The 14,617-nt window shown below is 32.7% G+C and overlaps 1 pseudogene; it reads left to right on the top strand.

Moving 5' to 3' along the window:
• The first annotated feature begins 9,835 nt into the window (after positions 1–9,835).
• LOC120590677 (uncharacterized) lies at positions 9,836–9,954 on the top strand (annotated as a pseudogene).
• Positions 9,955–14,617: the final 4,663 nt, after the last annotated feature.

Here is a 14,617-nt window from a genome sequence, read left to right as displayed (position 1 = left end):
AATCCAGATCAATTAATTCATTCTTGCCAAATGTTTCTTAATTATTAGTTGTGTGAATTTTTTTATGTCACTTTTCTGAATCTCAGCTGACTCAAAAGTAAAGTGAAAAGTTTAGACTAAATCATCTCTAAAGACTATGTCCCTCAAATTATCTAATAATCTTATAAATGAATGACCGAATTGTCAAATATTTAAAATATTATCCATATACTGTCACCCCTGCTGGCTGTTGTTATTTATTTACCATATCTATTTACTAACTGAATTTAAATACTAGAGCTTTACTAGAGGATCCAGAAAATTAGTTAAATCTTTACTCTAAATAAAAGTACAAAAGTCTATAAGACTTCTACCAAGATAGCCAAAATTATGAGATATCAGAATAAGGAAGATGATTTGTTTTATAGGGGCATTTGGAAGTAGCTAAGACACTAGTTTAGTTTAGTTTTAGGAAACCTGGATATTAGTCCAGATTTTGGCACATAATGGCTAGACAGTGTTTAATGTAGAAATGTAACTAACTGAAGCTCAGTCTCTTAATGAGTCCAAGGAAATCAATAATGTGTCCTTCACCATATCCCCTGGAAGCTTTCTAGGAATTGGAGGTTGTGGGGTTCAGAGGGAAAGTAAAATAAATACACAAAATTACTAAAACACAGGACAGAATGGGAGCATCTCAGATAAGGTGCTGTCAAGGTTCAAAAGAATAATTCTTTTCTGAGGAGTTGGTGAACCTATTGATAGTAAATTACTTTGAATATTTATGAATGAATGGTGACAACTTCTAATTTGCTTATGTTTTGTATAGTAACTTATTTTCCAAAATAAAGTATTTATAACTGTTAATTTCATAAAATTAATGTATAATCATTATGGAAATAATGTTCATTCTTTATTCAACATTAATTATGTATCAGCCACAAACAATGGTGCCTTCTCAACATGACCTTATTTGATTTGCACCATCTTCCCATTAGATAGAAATTATTACTAATCCTATTTTGGAGATGAAAAAACTGCATAGTAGATAGGTCAACAATGAGCCAGAGGTCTTGGAGCTAAGAAGCGACCAAAACAACTCAAATCCAGGTGTGTTTAATTCCACACTTCTTACCCCTAATTATTAGGCTTTACAGAATATACAGACAATTAAAACTATATGTAAACATTCATAATACCACTCACCTAGAAATTAACACTGTTAACATGCATTATGTTGAACTACACACAAACACACAGTGCTCAAGGTAAAAAATTCAAATAATGCCAAAGTTATTAGATGAAAAGTAAAAGTTCCCAACTTGACACTATCTTTTAATTTTTCCCTCAAGCAATAACCTCTGTGAGCAGATTCTTACATAGACCTTCATAAATTTGGGTAGATAAATATCTGAAACATTTTAAATTGACTTCCCAAAACTAATTTAACAACCGTCATTATTACATATTTAGCTTAATTACATAAAAATAGAAAAATTTTATAACATTAAACATACTGCAATATCTTCATATAACTAAGTTCAATTTGAAGGGTGCATATGCTTAATCAAAAATCTAGATATGAATTTTTTGATACTAACAATATTAAAGCAAGCTACCATTTTCTGAATATCAGCTATTTTAGACATGTACATGTGATTTTTAAAATTCGTAATATCTGTACATGTTCGTTTTACTTCCATCGTACATTTGAGAAAGCTGAAACTTAGGAAAATTGAATAACTTACTTGATTACATAGCCTATTATAAGGGAGATTTGATCTAGAATTGGCGCGACTAGAAAGTCAGTTCTCTATTCACTATAATGATTTCGCCCTGCTGCTTTCTGGGGGTTGAGACCTTTCATAACAGAGTTTAACTTTGTATAAATGTGTCCATATTGGTCAAATTTGCTAAATAATTATCAAATTGTAGTTTTCTTTGTACTATATGGCTCTAAAAATGTTTTTCTAAGTTGTTGACAAAATTTAGTAAATGGAAGAGTTCGAAGAACCATACAGATTATTTGTTTCAGATAAACTCAGCAAGGCAAAATTACCTGCCACAGAAGGAACTAGCAAGTCCTACTTTTGTTCTATATCTTTCCAATCCGTTGATTAAGGCGTTCATCTCCTTTCAATCTGTCTTTATAGGATTTCTGTTATTTTAATCATATCCATGAAATGGAACATTTGTTTAAAAGCTTTCTACAAAAGCTTGGCCAAGTGAGGCAAAGGAGAGAAATAAATAATTGTATTTGCCTTAAACTTCCTTTTCTTATTGGACTTTAGGGAGAGTTAGTTGAAATTATATATATTAGAATTTGCTGCTGCTTTGGTTTAAATCTAACAGTGAAGCTTGAAATATAAATGTATAATAAATATGGTATTCTTAGCAATTGTCTCAAAGCCAAAAACCTGAATTATGTCATATAAATAGACTTAGAATATGTTTTATGTTTTCTTCTTTCTCTTCCTCCTTGTCCTACTTCCCCTTCCTCCTTTCTTGTTCTATCATAGCAAAATGTCTCTGGGGCTGATCAGGGTATAATTCAGAGAAGATGCCAAATAAAGACAGAAAGAATCTGAAATAATGGTGAGAAGAGACTCAGCCTTTCCTTGAGAGTACTTGAAGAGACACTCTGCCCAATTGGCTGATATTTATAGCACTTACATAACATCTTTGTGTGAATCCATCTCTCTCTCCTCTCTTCCACCCTACCCACCTTTCTTTCTCAGTTTGGACCTCTGATCCCTCTTTATCAACTTTTCTCTCTTTCATTTTCTGGGATCCAGGTTAGTGATGGTTGTAGAAGACTTGTATAAGAGACACACATATACTAAATGATTTATCTGTGACTCAGCACAAAGAAAAGTAACTCTGGCAGATACTTTTATTAAGATTTTCTCCTAAAGTGTTCACTAATGTTCTCACCTGCCCTTACCTCCTGTCAATATAAGTAAAGTATATAGCCATCTCCTTTACACATAACAGCACCAAACTCTGAAGACTATGAATTCTTTTCATCTATTTCTCTACCTGAGTTACTGGCTTTGAATTGTGCAGTACCCTATATGGTCTTTTTATTTTCCCAACTGTGGTTTCTTAGACTGTATTTCTGGATGTTCTCCCCAGCCCACACCTTTTTGTGTGAATCTACCTTTTAGTTTTCCTTTCCCACTCAGTTGGTAGAAGTAGGTTCCATGGTTGAACACTTTGTTGTTTTTCTTCGCCTTAGGCCAACTTTATGACATCATCCAATTGATGCTATGCTTTTGACTAAGGGTCTCATCTCTTCTTCCTGAGGGCGATCTGCCTTCAGTTGTGTAGGGAGATGCCTGCTTTTCCAAGGGTCTTCAGTTGTGTAGGGAGATGCCTGCTTTTCCAAGGGTCTCAGAATTCCACTTCCGTGCTATATGACTTGTTATCCTTAGAAACCTACATTATAGAGTACTTTATTTTCTAGGTATGTTCCCACATATAGAGAACATACTGCATTGCTCGTGGTATTGCATGGATTCCTCTGAAATTTTTCAAATTTCTATGCTGTGCTCCCCATTCCCGTGACCAACTATCAGCTACTGATTTATACTTCTTTAACCCTTCACCCTATTCTCCATGTTTTTATATTCTATAATATTAAACACATATTTTGAACAGAGTAAGAAAAAATTTTTATTTTGCTTTAAGAAAATAATGGCAGTCCTTGAGAGATACCAAAGTTTCTAAACTAAAGAATGAAGTGGAGGCCTTCAGCACTGACTATTGGTTCCCAATAAAAATTAAATGAATAATCTTGACTTAGATCTTTAAAGTTTTACTCCATTTTCCTATTGCCAAAATGAGTAACATTTTGCTTATTGAATTGTTTTCAGGTTAGACATATTCTGCTTCTATGTTCTAGAGAGGCCTTGTTTTGTCTTATAGTCCTATGATTCTGAAAGATAAAAGAAATTTGAACATATATTACAGAGCAATATATAGTTCTTTCCTTGCTCTACTGAACAGTGCAACTACTCTCAAATTCTTTTCTATCAGAGATCTAGTCATTGTATAATAAGCTACAAAGTTGGATGTATTTCAAGCCCCCAAATGGGCCCCAGTGTGGCCGTAATACTGATTAGCACTGAGTGATTTGCAACCCCTCTCAGTTTGTTTCAACATACGTGAAGTGATGGGTGATAATATCCACTTCACGAGGATTGTCATGAAGAAAAATAATGCATATAAAAGTACTTTCTGAACTACAAAAGTTCTTTTAAATGAGAGCTATCATTATAATTTTTAGTTTGTAAAATAATACAACACTCAAACTTTTGAAACTCAAATGCAGTGAATAAAATATAATTATCTGCATAGTTGTTACTGAGTCTGCTGAAAGCGATATAAAACCAGAAGTTTTATACTCTTTGAGAAAAATTACTAAATGCAGTCTCTATGTTCTAATAGGACCTTTGCTCTAAAGTTATGAGCTCACAGTATGAATTTCTTGTAACTTTTGTCCTATTTTAGAATCTAACTACCAAATTTTGAAAAAGTTAAATTAGCATTGCAAATTAAGCATTGAAACTCAGATTTCAAGAATCACGGTGGCCTGAATAAATTAATGCTTTTAAACATGCAACAAATTGAAGATGTAAGTTTAGAGTTATTTCCAGAATTAGGAAATGTGATCCCTGGTTCCTTAATTAGTCAATCTGATAAATTTATAGAGCGGAATTATATGCTTAACAAAGATTTTACTCATTTATTTTAAGGAATAGGAGAGAAAACCATTTTGTGTAATAGGAAGAAGAATGTATTTTTCAACCACATTCTAGTTATGGGATACACACCCAGGCAAATTACTCTAACCCTATGAGTTTCAACTATCTTAATTATTGAATCATTTGATAACCAACTGAAACAATATTCATTCACTTAGCGCATATGTATATTCACATATACATGTTTAAATTAGCTTGCAAGGATATAAGCAGGATAATGTTTCCCCTTGATGACATAGAAGTTAGGGAGCATAGATGTATATAAGAAAAACACATTGTATCCAAAGAATGACAAGCATATCTATGTTTAAGGAATGCTACAGAAGACCTGTGAGATGACTGCAGAAGAAACAGGGTAGGAAGACAGAAGCCTGATCGTAGATAGCTTTGTGAAAAATGGGACTGGACTTATTCTTTTTAATAGGAAGGTTTTGAAAGATTTTACATGGAAAATTGAAATGGTGTGATATTCATTTTGGCTATATCTGTCATAAGCGATGATGGTTTTTTTTTACAAAGTGAATCATACTCATATCACATTTCTGTTTCAAAACATCGATGTCTTTTCAACTTAGAATAAAATTGAATCACATATCATGATTTAAAAGGAGATACTGCTTACCTGGTCTCTACCTCCATTTCCATCGAAGCTGTGCTGTACTTCTTCGCCTTGCTCAACATTGTCGTTTTCATGGGCCCTGAGATGCCCAAGCCCCTTCCTCATTGCTAGCGCATGTCATTGCTGTTCCCTCTGCCAAAAATCCTCTTTTCCATTTGATCATGCCATGCTCAGAAAAATAATGTCACTTCCTCAGAGACTTCCCTGACACCTTTTCTAATGTGTTTTCCCTAACTTTATCATAGCACATTATTGCTTTCAGATTAACTTTGTGACAGATAGGACAAAAGACGGAGGAAAGTTAGAAAGATGACTTTATAGTCCATGTGAGAAATGAGTCCTGAGTAAGAAGTAAGCTAGTTAACCTCTGGTTTTGTTAGGCCCTCTAATGTCTAAGAGATTTTCTACCAATGTCCTGCTGCATGAGAAAATGAGTTCAATTCAACTCAGTGAGCATTTATTAAGTATACAATATATATTTGACACAATGATAAACATTCCTCTTAACATTGCCCTCTGTCTATAACAAAGTCATGACAAGCAGCCCTTCCATTTGGTCATAAGCGTGGCATTATACTGCTGTTGCTATACAGTGGTTGCCAGAGTCTCAGAAGAAGTAATAGCCTACTGAAACTGTTACTAGGGATAAAGCTTTGATTGCTAGTTATAGGGCCTGGTACAATAATATAAAGGGAAGCAACAGAGCCTGTGTTCAAATATTTAAAACTTATAAATCAGACTAACAACTTATTAGTTGTTAGTCTTAATAACAATTTAGAAAACCAAAATTATATATTACATGCTATCAGATGGCAAACGTGATTGAAATTAATAGTTTTAACATATGTCTGATGTCCTATTGATGGAGAATGTTATTTTGATGTGTAGTCAAATATGCATAATTAAAAAGCGTTATATGTTTAAAAACTATTTTCTTGTCCTCAATACAATTTCACATAGATATCACACAATCATAAATATGTAAGAATCTATCGCATTATTGCTCTCTGAAAAGATTTATTGTTATTTTTTCCCCTCTTATCTAAGAGCTTGAATTGCTCAAATCCTCCCTTTATTCAAGAGCAGACTTTCTTCACATCTGCAGCAGCATTATTGACAAATCTTCAAACCATTTGGACATAGTTGCCTTTCCATTCAAAGCTATAGGGCAAGGATTGGAAAGAAATGTTTCCCTGAGGTCTAGATGCTGTTAAATATGAAAGTAAACATTTTGGCTCATGGGACATGTTATGTCAGACCTGGGCACCAAATTCTGAGTTCTCAAGACACCATGTATTTCTTAGTGATGTTATTTTTGTGTGTTTGTGAAATGTAAGGCTATCTAAAATGTGTAGCCCAAAGCTAAGGACTTCTCCCTAGGTCTAAAATAGTACTAGACAAAGGCGATACTAGTATTCACAGGGAATGTGACACAGGAAAATCATAGAATTATATATTAGGAAATAATCTGGGTACCCAGTGAGGAAATGATTCTTTCCACTGAAAGAAAATAACCACATCATAACAGTACAGATAAAGGGGAATTAATCCTGAATAAAAGTACAGCTGGTAAAGTGGTCCCCAACTAATTTAATTGTACATCATAGTCACATGTAGCTGTTTTTAAAAATACAGATCTAAGGGATCTGTTTCTCAAAATTCTAATTCAAAGAATTTAGGTTGGGGATCAGGAAGCTATATGTTTAACAAGCTCCTCATATGACACTGATACAATCTGGGAACCATATTATAGATTATTATTAGAAAGGAAACTGAAGAACTAAGCAAACAAAAACATTCAGAGCATTAAATGATAAAGCAGAGAGTGAGAATTTTATAGAATATAACTAAAACTAATATTGATAAAATACACATCAAGCAATTGTAGTTCAAATCAATTAATCCCAAAAAAGAACAACAAAACTGAAGAAAATCTGCCAAACTAAAGGAAATAGAGAGCAAATAGTTTTAAACAAACAACAACAAAAAACAAAACATAGCGAAAAGATCACAGTTAAAAGCATAAAAAGCATATTCCAGGCCAAAGAGGAACAGTAATAGAAGATTAGAGAAAAATGCACAATTAATTTTCTTTAAAATTAAATGGAATGAATGAGGGAGATTTTTATACAGGAAGTAATGTTTGAGCTGGACTTTGAAGAAAACCTTTCTGCTAATTGTCAAGCAGAGTTTGTTAATTGACTAAATGTTCCAATTAAATGAAAATAACACTAAAATCTTTAAGTAATTTAATCTTTAATACTTCAGAAGATAATTTAGGATCTTAAAGTCTCCAAGTCATCACTTCAGACATACATTTTTATAGAATCTGCTAAATTACTGTTTTTTGCTAAAGAGTCACAGGACATTAAATGCTTGAAGAGGAAAAACAAGTACAAAACAGCAGTACATATTAAAAGATAATTTTAAAAGGACTAATGTAACCATATTTCTAAGAAATCGATGTGAGAAATTGAAATAGCACCATTAAGTAGAAAGCGTGTGAAGATTACACCTGTAGCAGAATTGTGCTAGGTAGAGGGAGCTAAGCCAACTAGAGAGTAAATAGTTACTAATAAATTTTGAACCAATTTGCCACTTTTATGACTTGTATTTTTTTTCAATGCTCTCCAGTAAATATAATCAGAATACAAATTTGCTAACTTAAGAAAAAACAAGGATTCATGTGCCTTAAAAGCTATAGCTGGAAAGAAATAAATGAATAAAAACAAAAAATGGCCAATATTTTCCTAACAAAAGTCACAGATGTATCAAGAATGAGATTTTTAATAACTATGCTTATTTGTATATATACCTTTAATCAAGAAAGGATGATTAAGAGCAAAGTTTGTCTTTCTTGTTATATTTCATTCAAGTGTTTGTTGTGATATTAGGTATAGAGAGTTGGACCAGTCATTCATTGTTTCTTGCAAGAACTCCCTCTTATCAGGTTATTTTCTTATCCCTTCATAACTGATTTCTATTTCTATTCAACTCCTCATCACAGGAAACCTTTTTAATGTATTTAATTTATATGTCCTTAGTTTATTACTTTTTCTCCCACTCATTAAGATCTTCAGTGCTGCTGTAGTTGATTGTTTCTAAGAGCTGTAATAGCATTTGACATTATACATATCATATTTCATTCATTGACGGTGTAGTGATGAACAGTGATACTGCCTCCTATTTCATTTCATCACAGACACTATCCTTGAATATGGTCCTTTCCAGGACTTATGCAGTTAACATCATTATGTATTATTTTCTCTTGGATACACACACACGGTAATCCTATGTCATGGAACATTTATATATTGTACACATTACTGCCAATTTATTGTACAAATTCTCTTCATAACTGCTGTATCAGTTTGAATGACCATTAACAGTATTTGCCAATATGTAGTATTGTACTACTTTCAAACACTTCTAGTAGGTGTAAAGCATTATTCCAGGAAAGTTCTAATATTAATTTATCTCAGTGTAAATGAGGTTGAGAATTTCTTCCTACGTTTACCATTTAGGTTTCTCCTTCTCTGAATGACCTATTTATATACATCATGCTTTTATTTCTATTAGCCACATTTTATTTATTTTGTATGTTCTAGATGTTAGTCAAAGTGTTTAGTTTTAGACATTGTAGTTATTATAGATATTTATTGGATATCTGTCTCATAATACTATAAATTCCAGGAAGGAAAGACTTTATTTTGTCTTATTCACCATGTTGTCACTAGTACTAAATATAGTACCTTGTCACACACACAAGTATTCAATGCATTTGTTAAATGGAATGTTGCATTTTTGTTTTAACACTTTCACACACGTAACCCCTTTTGCCGTGTCTCCTTGCTACTCTTGTGGCTTAAATGCATTTGCTTCCCTTATTTCATCAGAATACAAATTCCTTTGGAAATCATTAGATAACTCAGGACTGGACTTCAAAGAGCTTGAAAAAATGATTTCTGTAGGATCAAAAGGCTATTAAAATTGAATATCTCCACATCACCCCACTTCACATACAAGCACACGTACCAAAAAGCAAATTATACCAACATTATCTCATCCTAGACTATACCTAGAATACTTAAAATTTTCAAGATTACTTGTAAGTAGGGAAATAAATGCACAAATACAGTTGAGCCAGCTCCAGAACCTACAACTCAGTAAAGAGTTAAGCAGATTCAATCTAGAAGACAGGAGTAAGATATGGAGTCCATGGATAATGAAACAGATAAATTTACTGCAAGACAGATGAAGGAAATGCAGAAACCATATCGCCCCTTATCAGAGGCCTGGCATATCTGAGCATTGTCTACTGGGAAATCAAAAAGAATATTTGAAAACATACAGAATAAGAAGTGACTTTTTTTTTTTTTTTTAGAAAATGTTTTGGAGGCAGGAGAATGTTTTGGAAATGAAAGGGATCTCTTGGAGGCCTGGTGGAAAAGGAGTTAAAAGATATTGCTTCGTCTATAGCCATGCCACCCTGAATGTGCCCGATCCCGTCTGATCTTAGAAGCTAAGCAGGATTGGGCCCGGTTAGTACTTGCATGGGAGACCACCTAGGAAGACCAGGTGCTGTAGGCATTTAAAAAAAAAAAAAAAATTCAATCATGAGATCAGAAGGAATAGCAATACCTGCCTTCCAAAAAGTTACAGCATTGATTATGGAACCTACCTATTATATATCAGCAGAAGGACATTTGGAACCTCTCGAAGTTTAGTAAGTCACCCAAAATACTTATAACTGTCTACATACAAACATAACTCTGATAAGGAAAGTAAAACATTGAAAAACAAACAAAAGTAAAAAAAGTGACATCCATGGAAGTTACTATAAGAAAACAAAACAGAAAATGAGAATTAAAACATTTCAGTTGATTAAAAGTCTCCCTGCCATCTTCTAAAAAAATTAATGTATTCCACACTCTGAATTCTGAATTAAATATGCTTAAAGGAACATTTCAAGGTAAAAAAAAAAAAAAAAAAACCAGTCAAACAAAATCAAACATGAAAGCAGAAATTCAAAATCTCATTATAGAATTGAGTAAAAATGCGATATATAAAAAAAGTGTCCAATTTCAATAACGAAAATAAAACTTCAAAAAAATCTAGAAACTTACAAAATGATCTAGCTAATAGATTTGATAAAAAGTATAATATCAAAAAAAATTGAAAATCAGCCTTAGAATTGAAGTGAAATGAAGTAGAAAAGACAAGATAAATATAGACTATAGGCCATGAAGTTCCAAGGTTTATATAACTAGAGTCCCAATGTATGTATAACTGGAGTCTCTAAAATCAAAACAAAACTATTGGTTGTAATTATAATAAAAAAATTCCCTAGAATATAGTTATTCAAAACTGTATCTGGAGAGCATCTTACATTCCTCTGTGTATGTAGGTGTAATGGTATGTACGTGGGTATGGTACATATGAATAAAGATGAATATTATATGGAAGTTTATTGAATAATTCAAGTTTTCTGTAGAGTTTAATATTTCAATATGAAATCTGGTTAAAGTAGTGAATGTTACAACTATGAGTAAGATATTTCACAGAGATAGTTATAAAATTTTAATGGCAGTGTTCTTCCCATAAATAATAGTAATAATAGCACAATCCTTACTTTGCATTAGGCACTGCTATTCTAAGCACCTAGTATATAGTATGTCATTTAAACTTCACAGTAACACTATAAGGTAGGAAATATTTCCATTTTACAGATGAAAACACTAAAGCACCAAAAAGTTAAGGGGCTTATTAAAGATTATATAGTTAATGAAGAAAGGATCAACTAGTTTAATAGGCTTAAGCTTCTCTTTTAAAAGTCACAAATGGCATGTTTACATATTCTGCTGTAATTGCAGTATCGACACTGATTTACACAGGATTTTATTATATCTAATATACATATATGTATGTATATTTATATATATTCATGAATGCATACATACATGTATACATGCACACACATATACACACATCATCAAAACAAGGAGCGGATATCTATACTCCTTGTTTCTGATGTGCATCTTTAAGACAATAGGCCAAGCCACGTAGTTCAGGATAAAAGGCTAGGAAACAAAGCAAATATACCTTGTTTATATGACAGTGGTTAGTGTTAGAAGTTTGTTCAGGAGCCAGATGTAATTGGTGGGTTAACTCAGCAATATTGAGATAAAATTTTTATTTATTCAGTCCATATTAACACGCATTTATTGAGTGCATATGTGCTATGCATTGTGGTAGAAGCCAGGATTACACTGATGATTGATTAAATAATTCTGTTTGCCTTCAAACATCTCATGGACTATGTAAAGAATTATGATACAGTATGACCACTGTTCCGGATATTAAAAATTACCAAATTATGAGAGTCCAAAGGACTCTGTGCCACATCATTAGTTGTCAGTGAAAGTTTTAGTTAAAAAAAAATTAATTCAGCCTTAAGAATAAATTAAGAATTTAACAAAAGTGGCACTCTTTATATCTGTTTCATTAAAATAGATGTTTTTATGTTAATGACTTGGGAAATCTAAATTCACAAGTGTTGCGAACATGAAGAAATGCTATTACTTCTGCAATGGAGGCAGAGAACGATTTATTGAAGAAGAAAAAAAAAGACAAGGATAGTCTCTCTCATTGCTCCTATGTACCCAATGAACATCTTGACCCAGGATTTATTTGCAAAAAAGATTTATAAGATTTAATTTTATTTAGTTAATATTTTTAAAATCGACATGACCTGATTTTAGTTAAGTATGACTAGAGGAGATGTCAAGGAATCATTAATGTCAGAAATGGGGGAACAGCCTTAGAATACTGAGCTTAAAATATATGTAAACTTATCATGAAACTCTCAACAAAAGTAATAAAATTAGGGACCTCTCAGAATTTCCATCTATATGCAAACTGAGGATTAGATAATCTGATGATAATGGCCTTTGTTACTCCCTTCACTGGCTGAAAACAATTAAATGCATTTCAATGGAGCCCACATTATCTTTTGAGTTGAGGTATATAAGACCCATTTCTGCCTGTGAACCAAAGCAAATTTAGCAAATCTAACTTTCAGAGTAGCCACAAGAGAAACTCTCACCCTTTCTGGAACAACTGTGAAATGGATGCTTTCTAGCATTGGAGGTAAAAGAACTACAAAGATTAATTTCTGGGCTTTTCTCTTCTGTGACTGATATTTCTTCCATTGTTTTTAACTTCTATTTTCTTGTCAAAAGTCCATTGACCAATTTGTCCTTCTCCACCTACAATGATAATCAGTTCTTGCTTTAAGATTTGCTCAGTGTTTTCCTGCACTGAGACACCCTCTGATTTGAAATGTTTCCTTCTGATGTATTTTCTGGCTGTTTAGTTTTTTTTTTTTTTTTTTAAATATTGTTGTAATTACGCTGATAGAAATTATTCATGTTGCTAACAGATTAGTACTTTTTTTCCTGTTTGTGTTGATTATTCTGTAAATAATAATTCACCTAAGACTGTGTTCACTGAAAAATAATTTTGACTGGGTGTTTCATCACCAAAAAAATTTATTTGGGGGAAAAAGGAAGGCTTGCAACCCAGTACATGCAGACATGGCAAGCCATGTGCACACACTTCCCTGTGTGCCAAGATATTTATAAAAGGAAAAAAGGAAGTTAAGAGGTGGGCACTTACAATCATAGAGCTATACTGTAAACAGAGTTCTTCCTGTACAGTTCTTGAATTATGTAGAGGATTAAATAGAGTGGGAGAATTTTCGCCAACCCCCTCCCCCTGCCCCGCCGTAAACCCTAGTTCCTCCCATGGACCCTCCTGACTGATTATGTCTTTAGAGCAAATACATTATAATTGTATTATAAAATAGTTCTAGTTACATTAAAAAATGTTGAGATTATTAAGGAAACTATTCTTAATCCTCAAAAAAGCATACGATAGGATACAAATGATTAAATACCTTTGATTATCGTTCTTTGTAAGAAAATTACTTCAAGTAATCCAATGAGCACATTTTATTTATTGTTTAATGCAAATTAAGTAGTTTTTTTTATTGTAACATTAATTAATGAAATCCAGTAAGGTTCAGGTGTACCCAATGAGCCCATTTTAAAGAGTCACTTTCTCCAGAGTTGGATTCATGCCCCTCCATTTGGTCATTGTAGACCAAGGTCAGAGAGGAAAATTATTTCTATTTAATAACTATCTACAAAATCAATGCAATAAGTAAAGCAGATAAACAAAACACACTAAAAATATGCAGGTGAAATTCTAAAAATTGTACATTAGGATTGTTTAATGAAAAGACAAAGGAGTGACATTATTGTCTTTAAGAATATTAAAGGTCATTACCAAGAAAATGTCTACCCTTGTTCTCTATCTCCAAAAGGAGAATGAGCTAAGTACTCACCTGTTTGATGGCAGGGAGCCAGATCCAAAGACCTATGATGACTTCCAGCTCTAAGATTATAGAAAATGTCTTGCTTTAAGAGTATTGAAATATACATAGGCTATCAGAAAGGTTGAGACTACTCGTAGAATGATTTCAGGATATTTTTAGTGATTCTCTTTAATGCATATGAATGAAGCTATTACCCTTTCATAAGGGAAGTGGGTACTTTTGATTATTTGTCTACCAGTGGTGATTTACTTACATTCTTGTTCAGTGCAGGCTGTCGGGAATGCTAGGGGCAAGCAAACTTAACTGACTCACTTGGGATTTGAACTTAGAACCCTTGATTTATTTATTAGTTCTAAACAAAATGAGCTAGCTACCTAAAACATACCACACAATAATATCTAAGAGTAAAATATAAGCAATTTAGTTTCCAATGCATATTTTGTTGGGAGAAAAGAAATTAGAAATAATAAATTATTGAGCCTTCCTCAAAGTCCTGAGTCTATAAAGGAGGCTTATAGAAGAAGAAAGATATGGACATATTCTACCATACTTGATAATTGAATTTTTTCAAATAGTGCAAAGGTTTTAGGATCCAAACTAAAATGATTGAAGTATAAAAAAAAGGTTATTTTCTTTCTGACCTGATTTGCTGATGCAAAATGCAACCCACTGATTCTTTTTCATTAAGCCACTAGCCACCATGGTAACCACTTTATATTATTGCTCAACCTGGTCAGCAGTTGAGCCAGTTTTCAAAGGGTAATGGCTTTAGAATAGCATTGACAAAAAGAATTCTCCAATAAAAGATAAGTATTTTCCAGAAGGAAAAGACTTGGCTTGAAGCCTTCCTGTTTA

This window comes from Pteropus medius, unplaced genomic scaffold, assembly GCF_902729225.1.
Source record: "Pteropus medius unplaced genomic scaffold, Ma_sr-lr_union100, whole genome shotgun sequence".
Lineage (NCBI taxonomy): Eukaryota > Metazoa > Chordata > Mammalia > Chiroptera > Pteropodidae > Pteropus > Pteropus medius.
The sequence above is the reverse complement of the archived record's forward strand: the minus strand, read 5'-3'. Positions and strand labels throughout refer to the sequence as shown.